Source organism: Octopus sinensis, linkage group LG9 (genome assembly GCF_006345805.1).
Source record: "Octopus sinensis linkage group LG9, ASM634580v1, whole genome shotgun sequence".
Taxonomy (NCBI): domain Eukaryota; kingdom Metazoa; phylum Mollusca; class Cephalopoda; order Octopoda; family Octopodidae; genus Octopus; species Octopus sinensis.
In genome coordinates, this window is record NC_043005.1 from 66,904,325 (window position 1) to 66,924,954 (window position 20,630).

Sequence of the window (20,630 nt, forward strand, 5' to 3'; positions counted from 1 at the left end):
ATCATTTTACAAACGAACATATTATGAAGATTATATTATCTTATAAACGATGTTTAAATTCTTAGAATTCTAAAAACCTAATCATTTCGAGGCACTAAGAATTCTCATTTTGAATATGATTTTTTTTCAAACATTATTTTCTTGGTTTCCCATATAAATACTTATCATACGCTTTCCAAAAATAAATGGAAGGTTAATTATCACTGAAGGTGACTTGCCAATCTTTATTGCACTCGTACAATTTCTACCAGTATGAGATTGGTACTAGCTTATGCGAACTTGAAACCCATCGTACGTTTTTATATGAAACTCGTGCAAGATGGGTTACTTTATTTATTTGCCCAATTTTTTATATTCCAGGGTTTGTTTCTATTATTTCAGAAACAGTGAACTGTTTAAAAATGCTATAAAAGACTATCTTCCATATATCTCTTTACTGTTCTCTTTGCCAAAATATTTACTCCTTTCTTTCTAAGTCCATAATGCAATAATATAGTTGTAATAAAAAAAAGTCGTAGTTGCTTTGTGCCGAAAAGTTTAAAAGGACTTGAACAGGAGGTACATATAGATAATAAATTAGATACTATATGGTTCAAAACGAATGCTAAAGGCATTGTATTTAAAATGATAAGAAAAAAGACTATTGAACTGAATATAAGAATATAGATTACATAATATATAAAAATTTATACGATGCACTTCGTTCCATTAAACTACAATCGACTTCAGTAATGCAAAAAAGTATACAGCATTGATTATTGCTAGTCTGCTCTCTTTATTACAACAGAATACATCTGAAGGAACGGTTGCGTATTCGCATGCACGTCCCGCCCTCCCAAACACACTCATATGCATTATACATACATATATATATATATATATATATATATATATATTATATATATATATATATATATATATATATATATATGTATATATATATATATATGTATACATACGTGTATATTCTATACACATATGCATTATATATGCATTTATGCATGCATGTATGCACATAGGTATGTATATAAATACATATGGAAGGCAGAGATCCAGCATGGCTACAGTCAAATGACTAAAAAAAGTAAAAGTATAAAAGCGTGTATGTATATATATATATATATATGCTGATTTTTCCCTTCACACACACACACACGCACCCTCACACATGTGTATATATGCACATGCAATATTTTATGCGCATGTGTTTCTGATTGTATGTGTCTGCATATAGGCGTCACTTTGTGCGTGTTTGTGTGTGTTCATTGCTAACTCCCAGCGGATCTTGATGTAGCTAACGTAAGATTTAATGCTTTCCATCCACGATGCATCTGTACTGATGCTGTTGCAGTTAACGTGCAACTAGTGCAACATATCCAGCACAATATACTTTGATGTTTTAGTCTCTATGTTTTGATTTGAGAGAAATATTGCTGCTTTTTCGCTGTGCATGTATGTAAACTCCGCATTTCTTTTGATTTAGTGAAATAGATCGCTACAACAATTCTGCATTGCTAATTCGTTTGTACGTGAGTGTGTGTGTGTTAGAATGTGTCCGTGTGTTTGTGTTTTTGCGGCATAGATATGCTTGTGTAGTATCTTAATATTCTGAGCAATTTCATTCATGTTTGCATTTATTGTTATTATTTTCTATATTTTATAATTATCTTCTTGTCATTTCCGTTCAGGTAAATATTTGTAAAATTACCTTATAACATATAAACCATTTTCACCGTTGCATTTATGTTCTCTGGTAATTTTTCCTTTCTATACTTTCCTATTTCATGTTTTTTCTGTAAATTAAAACACGTTCTGAATTAATGTGTGACGTAACTCTTGAAATGTTTTTATTTTCTCTCTACATGTAAAATGTTATTAATACTATTCCATGTGATTACTTTATAATTTTCGGCATATACGTACTTTGTTAAATACTGGCGTTTAAATATATCCATCTCAATAAATTGGATTATTTACTTCCACACTTTTCGACATTTTTCCATTACTAAGGCGTTCAAAATGGAGTGTTAGCTTTTTGGCTATCTTTTTTTACACCTGAAGTGTGTGTCTATTTTTCACATTTTATTTATACAAATTTTAACTCACAAATGTGATCAATACATGTGGTTAATGTCTATTTTTACTTTTATCTGAAGTGCTGTGGCCATGCTAAAGCACTGGCAACATATTTTTTTTGATAGCATAATATTTGTAAATTATACCGTAATTGCTTGAATTTCTTTCAGCCATGCACTTCCAAAACTGAAGAGAGCAGTGTCTATCTGATAGCCAAACAGAAAACAGAATGTTACTAGTATTGACGACAACAGCCTTGAAGACACGATGTGTGAGTCATCTAATAGAATAGAAAGCATGCTAGCGTCAAGATTTTAACAATATATCAAGTTAGTTTGCAATAAATTCAATATTAGTATTGAACATCTACCACTAATATGTCTCGCTAGGTTTCCTTTCAAGATAAATTTTAACGATCCTGAAGCCCTGTAATAAATGAATTTCGGTATAGTTCTGACACCTACAAAATAGAACGTCTTATACAGGTAATCTGGTAACACATTATTAGATTTTATTGTCTAGAAACCTTTTACTCAGATACTTGCTAGGTTATGACTGGCCTAGTGATATAATGCTATAGTAAACTCTAATAGTGATAAGGTTCTCTTAAAATAATTCTGAAGTTACACTTATTACGAACAACGTAAATATAGTAAATAAGCATGATCTTCTGAAAATAACCTCTCATAGAACGGTTACAAGACCCTTTCTAGCAGTAGCAATAATCCAGTATTTTAACTTTTGATTGGTTCACTCATTAGATTGCGGCCGTGCTGGGAAACCGCATGAAAGAATCTTTTAGCCGAGTAAATCGATCTTAGCACTTAATCTTTAAAAGCCTAATACTTATTCTATCTGCCACTGATTTCTGAACCTCTAGCTAACGTGGATGTAAAGACAATAACACAACTTGTCAAGCAGTGTGAAGGGAACACACATAGAAATATACATACGACTTGCTTCTAGTTTCCGTCTACCAAATCTACTCACAAGTATTTTGGTCGGTCCGAAACTATAGTTGAAGACAGGACATTTACCCAAGCTGCCGTGCAATGGGACAGAAATGGAACCATAAGGTTGGGAAGCAACCTTCCTGCCACATTGCCGTGCCTATTTAATATCTTTTATTGGAAATATAACACCCTTCATTACTTAATTTGTATGACTGCCACAATGCAGTACACATGAAGGTAATCCCAGGAAACCTACGTTCGAGGAAATGTCATTGGGCGTAGAAATTTGTGTAGGGTCTTGGTTGATCACAGGATGAAAGATGAGATGAAAGTCAAATGGACTGACTTTGAATGCGGTTTACATCATCTTCGAATGAGTCAACTTCATTAACGATCTAAACGGAGCATTACAGAGTTAGGAGATGATAGGTGCTGAATTATTGAAATATTTTCGCACCCGAATAATATAGGCTTTGATATGCAATCATTTCTGTGCTAAGATTGTGCGCGCACTACAAAAGATTACCAGTGATGTTTCGAATCAGGATGGTTTCAATTACAGGGTACTCCAGTGTAAATGGAATATTATGTCTTGTTATAAATAGAGAATTGATCTTTTTGTTTTTGCTGTTGAAGGAGACAAAATTAGCATAAGCTAATTGTCGACGTGTTTCATCATAAAAGTAGGGTTGATTTGTTGTGAAGTGCCAAATTCACATGTAGATATAAAAGCGAATCGAGAATTAAGGGGTTCAATCAAGATGCACATTTCTCTGTCAATGTAAAATGTGTTTGATACGGAAAGAAATGAATGTTCATGAATGTTTTTACTACACATCAAGCTTTTTCATTGTATACACCAAATGCTTCATAATGCATTGTGTATAAGCACGCTTTTTTGTGATTTTGTATGCCTTTGTTATGTGTATGTATTTAAAATCTTCAATTGCTTATGAAGAATTAAGAAGATTTACAATAATTTGTGCTTTCACTATTTTGTTACAATGACTGAACACATGTTATTCGAAGATTGACTGAACGAAAACATTGCAATAAATTTCATTTGAATCTCTAAATATGATTACTTTAGGAAATTTTACTTGGATATTTGTGACAGAAAATTTAAGCCGAAATGATGGAATAAATAAAGTAAGGATTAAAGGGAAATATAAAGTTCTATGTGGGGATTAACGTTTTCTCCTAATTCCTTCCTGAACTGACTGGCATTCCGAACTGCGCTAGGTGCTTCAGAGCATAAGTTACAAATATAGAAAATATAGATCATTCTAACCTGTATCTGAGTACATATAGGTAGCAATTCCTTTTTGATAGAAATTGGACGCCCTCTATGGCGGCTGCATGTTTTCTATGCATATATCATTTCTGTAGTCATCACATTAGTAGTGTTTTAATGCAAAAATGTATACCAGGTTGTACATTCATCTCACACAAACACACACACATACACACACACATATACGCACTTAAATATATGTCTGGTCATAGAGTAACCAATGATTTCGCATCCAGAAAGGATATATATATATATATATATAATATATATATATATATAGGTGATTCAGTAGCGGAAAATCCAATATTAATCTCATTTATAAAAGCTAGAGCAATATTATTTTCTGAGTTTTGCACTTTAATTACTATTGTACATTTGTTTCCGTAGCCGAAAATCTTTATGTGTGTATCTTCTTTCTTACCATATATATTATTGTAATTTACAATATGATTGTTATTATTGTCAATATTCTCTTATTAATAGGTTCAAAAGCGTACAAATATCATGAAATAGTTAAATTTTATAATGGTTGTTTCTCTTCCTTTGTTTTCTTTGCGTTAAAAGGATATGAAAGAATCTGGGATGCTTTTTGAAGAAACGTTTTTAATCACAGTTGTAAAAGACAATTGTGAATATCAAATATTTGCAATTACATGCGATTGTTTGTAATGCAATTCCATTTAAAATTTATTTGAACATAAAATGGCACAAGAAGCTAAAAGGTCAAAACGAATTACGGATTGTTAATGAAAGTTAAATACAACTAATTTTTCTGGTTACATTCGTAATGTTCTGGAGGAAATTGTATTCAGGTTAATGAATATTGATTCGTGTTGAGATGAACACAGATCTGATGATGTCATCTTGAATAAAGCAAATATTAAAAGCCCTACGGTCGTGGTAAGCCATCAAAATTTTGATGACGACTGCTTATAATAACTAAATTTCTGCAGATCTATATTTTACAGGAATTTGTACCATCGTCTTCAATAAGCTGACAGGCATCTTTGGCAAGAGGAAATTCTGTAAATTTTGCATCATGTTTCTCGGCATAATATGAGTGAATTGAAAGCATACATCATATTTTTACGTAATAGAAGCCTAATTAAACAGATGTAATACCCTTGCTAAATGAGAAAATAATCGTGCAAAGATTGTAAGGAACAGTGATAAAATAAGACAAATCGTTTTCATAAATTAGAATCGTACCCCCATTGACGAGAACACTCATTATCAAAATACATTTTCTCTAGATAAATACAAACTTAACTGGATAATGTTTGCTGTCAACACTAACGTTTTAATTTGAATCAATAAAAATTTCTCTTCATTAAGTATCTTATTGCTCAATATATGATTTAGCGAAACAGTTCACACCTGCTAAAACTTGCGTAAATTGTAATTAACTTTATTTATTTCAAGGATTCAAGATACCTGAGATGTATAAATGACTATGTGATTGTGCAAAGGATGAGTAATGCTTTGCGGTATTTCATCTGCCGTTACGTTGTGAGTTCAAATTCCGCTGAGTTCGACTTTGCTTTTCATCCCTTCGGTGTCGATAAATTAAGTACCAGTTACGCACTGGGGTCGATGTAATCGACTTAATCCGTTTGTCTATCCGTGTTTGTCCTCTCTGTGTTTAGCCTCTTGCGGGTAGTAAAGAAATATATACAGTAGACAGAAAAATAGATGCATTTTACATTGTGCGGAGTGTAATGGCTTTAGAGCAAACCAATTAAATAAGTCAATCATTTTCTTTTAGATTCCAATGTGTGTCTCTCTACTGTTGTTTTATTCCTTGTTTCTTCACTCGATGAGCAAAAGAATCAAACTTTACTCTCGATTCAAAAAAAAGTTTGTTACATCTAAACTTTGTTGGTGTTGAAAAGGGATTGATGACTTCTAATATAAACTTAGTAAATGTCAGCGGCATAACATTTATTGAATCGTTAATACTGACAATTCTCATCGTTTGGGAATTCGTTCAACGTTGAACATAAGGGCCTACCATTCACAATGATACTTAAATTGACACATGCTATTAATTTGTTTGGAATGGATACAGTTAATTTTATTAACCCCAATGGGAGAAAGAGGCAGCAGAGTTTTATTGACCTGAACAGAAAAAGCGAAGAGATGAAATTAATATTTTTAGGTTAGTATTGTGGTGCATTGTCTTTTTAGCCACTACGAACCGGAAGTTTGAAAGACACATTTAATCAATTACTTTTCAATGTATTTGCTCCTAATGGAATGGTGTTTATTTACCTTTCCATTTACCATTTTATGTGCTATGTCTCCCCTCTTTATACTTCTTTACATAGATGCTTATATGCGCAACAATAAATAAACTATCTTCTATTAAAGCTATTAGTGATTTCATTTTTGCTATTAATGCTTTCTATCGCTTCCTTTCTATTATTGGCTCCCTTGCTACATTAAATATTTTAGAAAGTACATCGAAGAATTAATTGATCTCTAATGAGTTATTTAATAGCACAGCTTTTATGATTTTACTCAATAATATTTGTTAGAAATAAAATGAAAAACCGCCGAATAAAATGAAATTTTCTAAGAGATGCTTGCTATTCGTTCCAGATTGGATACAGATTGAACTCCATGAGAGTGTTCACCGTAACGGAAATTTAAGTTATTATCATTAACGTTATATCTTGTAGTTGATGTTACATCTTGTACATATAACTTGGTTATTACTTATTTAAATTTTATGATGACAAAATTATTAAATATTTGCAAATGCTCATTGTCTCTAATATTTGGTAAGGGGAAATGACTTAACGAAAGGTGGGACATAATAAAGAAAAGGATTGGCAACTCTGAAGCGAAGCACGGATGAGAAAATAGAAAAATAATTGGGCAAATTAGGTATATCTTAACATATGCGGTTCATAATTAATTATATGCATAACTACGATTTATAAATGTTTCGTGTATCGGCTAAAGGCACTCACTACTGATAGTGTTCCTTCGAATTCGATTTCCTTTATCTCGAAGAAATATGTTGACCATATATCTCGAAAAGAGTGGTTTTATCGTCAAGTCTATACGCAATATCACTAACGGAGATATTTGAGCTGTTTCAATATGGATGCATAAGGTGGTGGATTAATAATTTTCTACATCTATGTGGCCTCGAGGCTTTAGCAACAATCAAATCACGTAGACAAAACCCAAACTTAATGCTGAAATTTTAAGTATAGAAAAGTAGTTCTTAGACTCATGAATCATAATAATTCCGAAATGTACATGTCTTTTCTCAAACAATATTTCACAGAATTACGTGAAGATTTCTCTATGGATACAGAACTTAAAAACAGGCAAACAGCCTATAATACTTGAATTAGATAGCATTGCTTAAAGTCAGTCCAGGCCGAAGGCCTCAGTATGTTCTTTCCACCAACTACGATCCGATGTGAAGACAGGAAATTTCTGCTCGGGATCATACTGGTTTGATGTGACTACCATGGCACATTTGCTTGATACGACTTAGAAGAAAGGTGCAGTTTTATTTTTTACACTTGTACCCAGGAGTAGCTAAGACGATTATAATGCTCATTGACATGGATATCGGACGATCTAGAACTTGATATGGGCAAAATTCAAATGAACTGTCATGGAATCATCGTCGATGTTTGAAAAGGTCAAGATGGTGCATTTTTTGTTTTTGGTATATGGTGTTATGCGCTACCCACTCGCAATATTCTCAATGCTATCGGGAATAGTTCAGTGGAGAATATGAAGTTAGAATTTGAAGATGTGACTTGCAGCGCATATACACAATATCCAACATATTGATGGTAACTTCATTTCATTGCATGGTAGAGTGCTGAACGTTTTCTTCTATGAGAGTAACTCTCTGTTATCGATGTTAGGCTGTTGCCACTTGATTTGATGGAACGACTTTGTAGTGCTTAGATTTTCGGATCTCCACTTCCAGAAGTACGCATACATACCTACGTATATAAAAGACGTACATATGCAGATATATGCACAAACACATATATGTGTATATGTAGGCATACATAATACATATATATATATATATATATATACGTAAACTGAGTCATATATATGCATCTTTCTATATATATTATTTTCAAAGGAGAGCATAACTATTTCCATGCTGCCGATTAGAACTTATCATGAACTTAACATAAACAGCACGAGTAGAGTCTGTCGGCTGCCGATGTTTGTAGCCATTAGATGCTTGTACACTAGAATAAAATTAAAGGATACGTGTCTAAGCGTATAGTCCTACTTTGCTGTATTTTATTCTATTTTTGTTTTCCTGCACTGCTTGGAAGTTCAAGTTATTTCGTAAGCTGTTATAGTGTTTTGGGAAGTGTTGTAAATTTATATAATTGCTTGGGCTGGTTCGGGTGTGTAGTGATAAAAATGCTGTAGATTGTGACACTCGACTGTAAAAATCATGGTATAGTGAAGATCAATGATTGATGAAGAGAGTAGATGTAGACAGACCTTTTCAATTTCCAAAATTCCTCAAATTCCAACGCGTAAAGAAAAACCACTCTGAACATGAAGTATGGTCTGATGTCACTCGAATATTTGTTTCACGTATCATAATTGTATTCCGGGAAAGAAATATGAAATATGTTATCGAGAAGCACATACTTAAGTTTACTGAAGTTTTTTCAAGTAGGCGTTTACAACTTCATAAGACCAATATAAAATGCTCTCTATATATTAAGATTCTCGAGAGATTCGTTCGTTGATAATATTATTAACATTTCTTATACGTCTCATTTTGTTATATGAAAAGCGTATGATGCACAATTTAGTGCACCCAGTGATGTTTTGAACCAAAATTATCCTGAAGGTGACTAAGACACAACGAGGAAATCTAGATAGCTACTTAGAGGTTTGTGTGTGTATGTATAATATATATATACATACATGTATGTATACACACACACACACACACACACACACACACACACACACACACACGCACACACACATATATATATATATAAATATATAGAAATTGCTCCATCCTCTATTCAGTTGCACAGCAACTCTCCATGGTTTGAAGTATTGGTGACAAACGAAAGTTATAACTTCCACTGGATTGATCGGATCACTTTGTGAGATATGATCCCTTTGAACTGCCATAAGTCTCTTCATTCCATTCTAAGTTCGGAACAACTTTGGTTCAACTTCGGACTATCCTTTTATTATATACATACTTACATACGTACGTACATACATACATACATACATACATACATACATACATACATACATACATACATACATACATACATACATACATACATACATACATTTCTTCGATTAGTTTGAAGTACTTCAGTTCGTATGTATCTAAAATGTAGAAAAATTATGATGGAATTATACGTACCATGCCCAAAATTTGGATATAGAGATGCTAATCAAAATTAAGTAACGGGATGCTTTCTTACATATAAATAACCGACGATCTTCCGTATAATGCTAATACGTATTTTTTAGAGAGATTAAAAATTTTATGGGAGAAGGAATACGAATTGTTCAGCGTTTGCATTTTTCTACAAAACGTTTCATTTGCATAGTGTATAAAATATATTGTCATCAACTTTACATTTTTCGACAGTAAACTCAATTGAATATGATTTTATTAAACCAGCCGTACATATCTTCCCATATATAGGGAACGATATAATGGGTTGAATCCATTTCACTACAATATAATTGTTATTGAAAATGTATATTAATCTCAAATTTGGATACGTTAACCTAGTTATTTCAATTTACCTCACAGAGTAGTGGAACTAAATAAGGCAAATCATATAATTCCTGTCCCACAATTCTACCACCTTAGTATTGTATACAGTAATTAGTTATAAAATCCAGGCAATTATAAATTCCAGAAAATGCTGGTTTTAGGCTAGATGCAATTTCATATGTCACTAAATAGAATTCTTGCAGAGGAGAATCAAAGCTTGAAGAATCATAACCATGTCATTAGTTTAAATGAAGAATGCGTATTCATTTTATTCACGGTCGTAAAATCTTCGTATTAATCATACGTTCATTTTACCATCATTTCAAGAGCAGGAGAGCCACTCATTTAACGATTCTTTAATAGATTGATGAATGATCTGTGCGCATTGCGTTATCGTTAATTGTTGAACATGAAGGAACGGGACTGAGCAGAATGTATAAAGACCGATAAAATATACGAATTTGTTAGCATTTACGTTCATAAAGCCTTACTTCACACATCCTATAATAGAAAGTTCCATCCACGACGATTCCATCAGCTTTGCAAATAGAATTTTCATTTATGCTGCCTTATATGTGCCCTCGTTATACAAAGTAATTTTGCGTGTCATATTTAGATAGAATGTGATATAAGGACAATGTCATTGTCATTTCAACCTGGTAGACCAATCTGTAGATGTAGGTCCTTAAATAAATAAATAAATGAATGAATAAATAATATATACATACATATATATATATATATATATATATATATATAATATATATATATATATATATATATATATATATAATAAAATATTATGGAATACATCCAAACTTTCAGGGAAAAATCAGATTTAGGATTGGATCCAATTTTATAGTAAAATATTATATTATATTAAATTAGAGATAAAACCACTATTAGGCAAATCAAACAATGAAAAACTTAAGCCAATACATAAAGTTAATTAATTTAGCATTGCTAAACCTCGCTAAGATAAATATTTCAATTACCTGAAGATTGACTGTAACCATAACTCGAATTATTACGAATTGGACAGCCATGAAACGATCGTAGTGTTTTACTCATTATCTTTTATTAAACTTTTAATACTTTTGATATATATTTAAAATAATATAAATTAATTAATTTTATGTATTTGCTTAAGATTTCATTGTTTGATTTGTCTAATAGTGGTTTTATCTCTAATTTAATATGATATATATATATATATATATATATATATATATATATATATATATATATATATGTATATAAAGGAGATAAAACAAGGTAGAAAATACGAAAATAATTTTATCGTGAAGAATATTTCAGTATCTGTTTCATGCTTTGCGACTTTTTCAAATTAAAGCAAAACATGGAAAACAATTAAATAGTGGAAAAATTAGATGAAATGTCATTTTTAGGAATATTTCCATAGTTCTCAAATACTTAGGACATTTTCCATTTTCTGTCTCTCCCTCTCTTTCTTTTTTACTTTTGTGAATGTTGGGTAGGTAGAAGATAGAAGAAGAAGAAGAAGAAGAAGAAGGAGAAGGACGAATAAGAAGAGGAGAAGTAGGAGGAGGAGGAGGAGGAGAAGAAGAAGAAGAAGAAGAGGAAGAAAAAGAAGAAAAAGAAGAAAAGAGTGAGTAGAAAATTAAAAACAATAAGAAAAAACCGGAGTTGTATAACAGTAGGCCGTTGCTAGAGTCTTCTTAAAAGGTCAAGTGACCTAAAAGTGACCTGTTGTCGATATTGTAGCAGTGATTGAAATTGTGAAATTGTTCTGAATGAATTCCTGTTTACTGACTTACCTGAATATATCACTTTTAATATTTGCGTGGGTATTATTTTAAGGACCTTGTAGCAGTGTCATTTGTGGTTGAAGTATTCAAAAGTGGTCTATATTTTACGATAAAATATGACTCTTTCCTAATGCGCTAATTATATGTTGCATCGTCCCTGAATTTATAGAGGGGAAAAATTTTGAAGTTGAGTTTTTTGTTAGTGGCGCTAATGTCGATGTGTTGGCTAAATGATAATTTTCTGCATTTCCGAATTGATCAACTATTTATGAAATGATCCTCGTATGCTGTTACTATATTTAGTCAAAAATACTGAATAAAACAGAAGCTTTTGCTAGTTCATAAAACTACTACATATACAAAAGTAGGGACTGAGTAGTAATTATCCGCTCCTTGCTTACCGGGTGACGACGTCGATAATAGATTATGAAAGCAACTCCCTCCATTATTAAATTCCAGCGCCGTCTCTGGACAGCAATCAGAATTTCATGCACTTGGAGCAGTGGTAATTTGTACCTTGCTTTACATATCATAAAGTTGAAATGTCCATCCGTCAGATATTCAAATATTAGATAATTACCACAAACATTATTTACAAAACATCAGTGGAGTAGGGTGGAAGTACTAAATCCATTGCTTTGTTACTTCCAACAAACGTAACCTCTCTTACATTGAATCATTTTTTCATACGCAAAAGTTGATGCAATTGTCATATGGTGTCACAAGTAATTTTAGAAGCCCTTCTCTCGGATACGAAGATAAAATACAGTCGAATTTATTCATTTCTAATGCACTCAGAAACCATTTGATTTAAAAAACATCTCTTTCTGTAATTTTATACCGACGTAGAAGGACAGTACCCATGCACCTGATGCATCTTTGAGGCTAAGAAACGGAAAGGAAGGTAGGAACCAGAACTCGTCGGTCATTGATGAAGAATGCAACCCATTTATCTTTAAACCATGGATTTGCTTACAACTTATCAAACTTTTGGATACGTTTCTATCCGTTGAAACTTATCAGAACATTGTTAGAATAATATGCATATGGTGAAAAGATACACATAAAGAGGAGATCTGTTTCCAACAAATCGCAGTTACACGGATTTTATAAATGTTGGAGAGAATATGAAATAATAGTTGTCTGGTAATAATACTGACATGATAGATTTTTAAACTAAAATTCCTAAAATGGATAGGGTATTTCGAAGAATTGCTTTGATACAATGGTAGAACACCTGTGATATCCATGGGAGTTCGAGTTCGAGTTCACAGTCAGACTTCGACTTCTATCCAAAAGCGCTTAAGATTTTTCAGCTCAAATTTCACATTGTATTATTTAATGCTTTTTGAGAGTCCCGAGATCCGCTATTCCAGAACACACACATATATATATGTATACCGGGTGTGATAGGTAAATTGTTGCCATTTTATAGTTGTAATTTCGCGCATGGTCATTGTTTGTGTTTGATTTTGTCAACTACACAATAAAGTAGAGTCAGTTGTCTGTGAGCAATACAGTACCGCGACGCAATTCACTGTGCCAGAAATTTGGAAACGACATGCAGTGCCTCTTGTTATTCACGTCGGAAACTCCAATACGAACGTTTCAGAGTGTTTGGGTGTCAATCTGAGAGCAGTCCAATCTGAGGACATGTACCGAGAGTGATAAAAATCAAACATCCAGTCAACATCATGGTATTTGAAGTTATTACTAGTGGTGGCAACGTAATACCGCTGTTCATTTTCCCACACCGATTCAGATCTAACACGGAGGCCTACATCAAGTGCTTGGAGGCATTAGTGCTTCCCTGGGTCAAGCGGATAGCTGGAATACCCTATGTCTGGCAACATAATTCTGTACCGTGCCACACAAGCAGGAGAACCCAGTAATGACCCTCAGACAATTTCTGCGACCACATCAACCTTAAAGGCCACCTAACTCCCCAGATTGAAATCCCTTTGATTATTATATGTGGGGTGCGGTTGAACGAGAGACACACAGAACTCCTTATGATACCAACGATGAACTGAAAGCAAGGATTATAACAGCATACAGCAATTTGAACAACTAGACCGTTCAGGTGGGTTACAGGAGATTCTGAAGTCATCTTGAGACACTGGTTGAAGCCAATAGAAATTTTATTGAATAAATTTATTCTTTGTATTTCAAGATATTTTTATGTTATTTTGGTAAATGTGGCTGTTAAAATGAGATGCGAGTTTTATATTCATTTTCGAGTAATTTAGACGACAATTTATTCCCCGCACCCTGCATTCGCCCATTTGAACGTGGATGTTCTATAAGGACAAACTACAATTGATAAACACCTTGAGAGACATTCTCGTATTGGCTTTTGTTGCAAATTGGCCACTTGATATGTATCGCAGTATAGTTCTGTTCTAACACAGAACATCGACGTCTAAATGAGCATAAATATTACTTTGCCTTTCGGGGTCGATAAATTAAGTACGGTTTGCTTTCTTAGGTCGATCTTATCGACTGGCCTACCCCCCAAAAAATTTCGGGGCTTGTGCCTAGAGTAGAATATTTATTAATTTGGATAATGTTCACATTTTGTATTTTAAAATCTAAAACTACACGCGTATATGCCTAACGCCACGCACACATGCAAACATATACACACACACGCGCGCATACACACACACGCACATGTATAAATATATATGATTTTTTATTTTGATTTTTCCAGTTTCAGCTCATGAGCTGTGGCCATGCTGGGGCACCGCCATTGTATATATATATATATATACATACAGACATGTAAAGTCTGCTATTATTGTATATATATATATATATATATATATATATATATATTATATAAAAGGGCTTAGTAAAATAAATTACTTTGCCGCATACTTTTATATAATGTAATAATTTGAATTCGCCTTAAATGGTCCCTTTGCATACTGAATACTTGGTGAAATTGATTAATTAATTAATTTTACCCTCAATTGTTGAAATTATATATATATATATATAATATATATATATATAATATATATATATATATATATATATATATACACATACAGACATGTAAAGTCTGCTATTATTTTTAAATAACAAGATGTTAGTGGCGAATAGCTATTTAATATAATATTATTAGACAGTAACCGATAGACAATTTTAGTACTATTTCTGAACAATCTATTATGGATTAATCAGCACTGTGTTTCCAAGCAGGGTAAGAGTTAATACAATACAGATTCGTCTAAACGAATGTATTTCCGAGATTAAAATAAACGTTGTCTTAAATAAACAATTCTGTACTTTGTATTATTTAATTCCCCCAGCTTAATTATATATTTCGAAAGATAATTTTTATAGTATGAATTGCTTAATATGTCGTTATTGTGAAGAGGTCATAGAAATGTCTTCGAAAGTTCAAACAATTAATTATATATGTTTCGGTATATTGAAGAAAAATGAATACATAAAGGAATAAAAACATCTTCTTGTGAATATATTATTGGTGTGAGTCCTATTACTGATAGCTGAAAATTAGTAATATTATGTAGTTCTAAAGAGACCGTTCACGCACGAACACATACATTTCCATACACTTAGAGGCATACAGACTTGCACACAAGGGTATACTACACATATCTGTGCATGCGTATGTGCATTTCTTTAAATATATACAGAGAAACATATATCAGAATGTCGTTGGTTAAACAGTGCGGATAAAATTTCAATATATTTTTCTTACATATGCACAAAAGTGGGAGATTTGAATAGAAATTTATTAAAAAAAAACATGAAATGTAGAAATATATTACCTGATTAAATATGCTTACTACCTATAGGCATAAGGGTAAAAATCTGTGGGTCATAGGGCTAGTCGATGACATCACTCCAGCACGAATCATAAAATAATACATCTCTACTGAAAATAAGGTCAACCACGGGTGATTTTAATGCATACAATGATGCTACCATGCGGGTTGTCCGGTGTGCGAACAATAATATTAATTAATAATAATTTCTTGCCGTGTAGACAAATTTGAAGGGCTGGTCCATCATCAGTGCCATAGTGTTAAAGCTGGTGCATGCAGAATATCCGCAGCTGTGGAGAAACACGTGATACTTCAAAAGTGGCAAATTTGAACTAAAGACACGTAACTAAATATTAACCCTTAAATTGCCATAAATATATATATTGATTATTCATGCATGGCTTCGTTCCTTGGCACTGACATTACCCTAAGAAAATACATAGGCGTAGGAGTGGCTGTGTGGTAAGTAGCTTGCTTACGAACCACATGGTTCCGGGTTCAGTCCTACTGCGTGGCACCTTCGCCAAGTGTCTTCTGCTATAGCCTCGGGCTGACCAAAGCCTTGTGAGTGGATTTGGCAGACGGAAACTGAAAGAAGCCCGTCGTATATATGTATATATATATATATATATGTGTGTGTGTGTGTGTGTGTGTGTGTGTGTATGTGTGTGTGTGTGTGTGTTTGTGTGTCTTTGTCCCCCCAACATCGCTTGACAACCTAATGCTGGTGCGTTAAGTCCCTGTAACTTAGCGGTTCGGCAAAAGAGACCGATAGAATAAGTATTAGGCTTACAAAGAATAAGTCCTGGGGTCGATTTGCTCGACTAAAGGCGGTGCTCCAGCATGGCCACAGTCAAATGACTGAAACAAGTAAAAGAGTAAAGCGTAAAGAGTATGTCGCAAAATCTACTTCAAAATAGCGTTTTTAAGGCGTGTGGTGAAGAAATATGCACAAAAAAATAGCTGTCATAACATTTATGATGATTTCAATCTTTGGCACAAGGCTAGTAATGTGTGAGGGAGGAGTATACATATGCACACAAGGAGTGTAACCACCACGTGTTCTGTAATACACTATGTTTGATAGTGTATTGCAAAATGTAGTTCTTGAATTTTTTAAACTAATAAATATCTGTTTTAAGCAATGTTTTGACTCTTACTTATAGCAACTCTTGTTGGTTTGCTCCTAGCTTTTAATTATTTAACAGTAGGTAGCTTAACGTTTTGACATGCCCGTGTCCCACTTTTTCTCGCTACTCTTACAGATGATGGAAGAGGCAGCGAACGCACTGTTTTCTGATAGGCTACAAATTCGGAAAATTTGAACACGTGTAACATTTTCACAAATATATTCTGGAATTAATGAATAACAAATTCGGATTCAGTGTCAAAAATTATATCTTATATGATCCATAAAAATGTATTTAATATTTCGACATGGTGTGAAGTTTCTGCTATTTTGTTTATTCTCGGTGTTTGGGAATAATAGTTTAAGTTTAGCTATTGTTTATACTGAAACATTTAACAACAGAATAACATAATAGTGGCAAATTCCTAATCTTAATTATTGTCCCATTAAAATACCTACTAATTTTCCTGGAGTTATATATTAGTTAAATTTTAAATCTTTGTTATATTATAATCGCAACGTACATAACATATATTACAATCTAGTAATCATATCAGAAAACACCTGTCTTTGAGTTTTATTGATTCCTAAGGAATGACTTTTTTTATATATATTTATCCAGTAAAGCTGGTCATAAAAAAACAAAAAAACTTCTGTGCTCTACGCTAATACATCTTTAATGATCTGAAAATAAATCCGTTATTCTTCCAAACTTTCATTGATATTCTTTACCTGAAGTTACTTTCGATGTTGAGCTATAATGTAACTATCAAAGCAAAACTGCTTGCAATATATCATAAACTGAAATAATATATTCAACGTCATATGTGCTGAATAAAATAAGTACTTTTGCTATATTCCAAATAAATTTACTTTTTATATACTTAGTATCATAAGAGTATTTATTAAGGTAATATAAACTATGGAAGCGAATTAGTATGCATACCTTATTTCACACTAAATCCACGTTATCTCATTTTTGTTACATTTAATCCAACAAGCTGTTATGCTTTCCAATCATCTTTCAACCAATTCATTATCTCTGTAATCTCATGTAGAGTGTATTTACAGTGTTATTGCACCATAAATAAATGATTTTGAATCTAAATGCACGGTATTATTATGCAACATGAAATACAATGTACTGAAATTCAATATACTATTCCGGTCAAGTGAAATCACGCTACCAAATGTAAGCACATGGTCGTATGAAAATAAAAAATATGTAACTGTTTGCATCGTTCTTGTATTCACGTGTTAAAGGCATTGAAATTGTGTCTATTGCAATTATTACTCCTTATTTTATCTCGTATACAAAGTTATACAATGCATGTTTATTAACTGCTAAATTTTGTTTTGTTTCTAGCAGAGCAATTGTTGTAAAACTAATTGCTAGCTTACACTGAGTCAAAAAAGCAATGAAGATTTTAAATTTGTTTTCTCCTATTGCATTTCGTGATGCAAAAACGACAGATACGCCCAGAATCAATATAGTATGAATTTTTTCGAGTCAAAATGAAACCTATATTAGTTTCGATTAAAGTCAAATACAATGCTGCCTGAATATATTAAAACATTCTAAATACCTTCATTATAATACTATTAATGCCATTTAGACATATATTAAAATAGAAACTCCCCTCTCCGTCTTTTCCATGATATCGTTTCTATTTTCACAGTAATTTTTCACATCTTTTACGAGATAAATATTTGAAAACGATTATATATTTCCATCTCCTCCAAATTTTCCATCCGTTCAAATTTGTTTTTAACAGCTGGAGTCATTGCTTGGCAGTTAAATTCCAAGTTATGTAATTTTAAACTCATATTGTTTAAATTCAACTATGAATCTGAAAATGATTGTATCATTTATACTTTCCGGATTACTTTTTCAAAATCATCCGGACAAACATTCCTTTGTCAGATGTTGTGTACCTCAATCCGAGTACATTTTTGGGGAGTTTATTTTGAATCAAATATTCTTTCCCAATCCTTCTAATCAAAATTAAAGAGTAGGTGGAATGCAGATGGCATGAACTTGAGTGAGTACATGTGAGTTGTAACGTCCGTTAACGGAAGATGGAAGTGACAAATATTTAATTAGAACTTTATTAATAAAGTGTCTTATTAATAACATGACAGTACGTTCAAGGTATGATGGAAAATAATTTGGAATATTATTTTCGATGACATACTGAAGACAGAATATTTGAAATTAAAAAAGATACGTTGAATTATATATAAATATTGCATTTCACACGTACAGAAATGAACAGCATGGATTAGATACACATAGCATGCATGCAAACAGACACATGCAAGCAAGCACAAACAAACTAACTGTATGTATATGCAAATATTCCCGAAAGATAACACTGTTCATATCTGTCACTTACAAGATTTTCTTACTATTTCTGTTTCTGAACTCAGACGAATTTATCAAAAATGTTCTCGAAACCAATATTTGCCTGTTATTGTTTATAGCTATATAAATGACTCCAGATCCAATTCAAAGAAAGAATTATTTGTTTCAATTATTTATATCTTCTATTATATTTTGTCTTCCTCCAGCTTTTAATTTTACCGCAACTGTTACTTTTCTTCTCCGATTTCTTAAACAGGAACTTGTCTATCCAATTTACATTAGGTTTTCATTTCTTGTGATATTCTTCCGAACAGCTTTTTCAATTCAAATAGTATTAATTATTTTGTCATTGAGAAATATTTATCACCTTATTTTACACGGTTAAAGCCTTACCATCTCTATATATAAACAGGTTCCTCAGTTTTTCATTAAATGAGAAATAGCCTCCAAAAGGTCTCTTCATTTGACAAAGAGCTATTCCATTATATTTCGATATATTATACAAATTTATCTCTCTAGTTCTATCTCTGCTGTTCTTTCTTAGAGACGATAGCTATGTTATTGTATAATGGTACAATGTTACTACTTTTAAATCTTATTTCTATTGTAGACCTCTATCTTCGTCCATTCAGTCTAGTCTTTTCTTCGTGCAATCTTATTCTCTTACTTTCTTCATTCCAAACAAATATCTTCTTATCTACTGGCCTGACTGGATGCCTCCCACATTCACGCTGCGGAGTATTGCCTGTACATGGATATATACATACACGTAGATATCCATCCAGATCTGTGAGTATTCTAATCCACATCCTTTTATACTTCACTCTTTCTCACTCTTCATCATCTTTCTCAACACACAATACTTTCTCCTACTTCGCAATTGCTTGACACCTAAAGGGTAAACTAGGAAATAGAAAAGAACAAGTGATTTCGTACTATGCAATATTGATACGTCATATATTCTAATTGTTTTCGAAAGTTTAATGACCGAATGAAATTTTATACTGATAAGCATTTGTTTCTGGAACATATAGAAAGCTAGCAGGAAAGGAAATTTCGCATTTAGTGTTATTACAATATGTGGAATTAGCATATATTTTACAATGGTGACTAACGAAGGAGAATGCATTCATGCGAAAATATATTTGCTATCTGACTTTCTTAACCAGAAGCTGCATTATTCTCAATAGGAGTTGAAATGAAACTGTGGACATGTGCTAGTGGTTGACATATTTACTTTATGACAATCTCCCATTAAATATATTGCAACAGTGATAGTGATGAGATGATGTTACTTTCAAGAATCATCGAGTGAATGGATACAGCTGCAGTTGAATAGAGAAAAGTACCATGATGTGACTACAGCAAATCTCTTTATGCATATTACTACGTTGCTTTATGACACACAGCTCGAAGGAAATGCCGTTGTAGTCATATATGTTAGAAATTTAGTTAC

The 20,630-nt window shown here is 32.5% G+C and overlaps 1 protein-coding gene across 5 annotated transcripts in view; it reads right to left on the bottom strand.

The window, feature by feature from the left end:
* Nucleotides 1-20,630, bottom strand: part of LOC115215680 — a 334,565-nt gene that overhangs the window by 137,544 nt on the left and 176,391 nt on the right. The gene's annotated exons all lie outside the window — the stretch shown is intronic.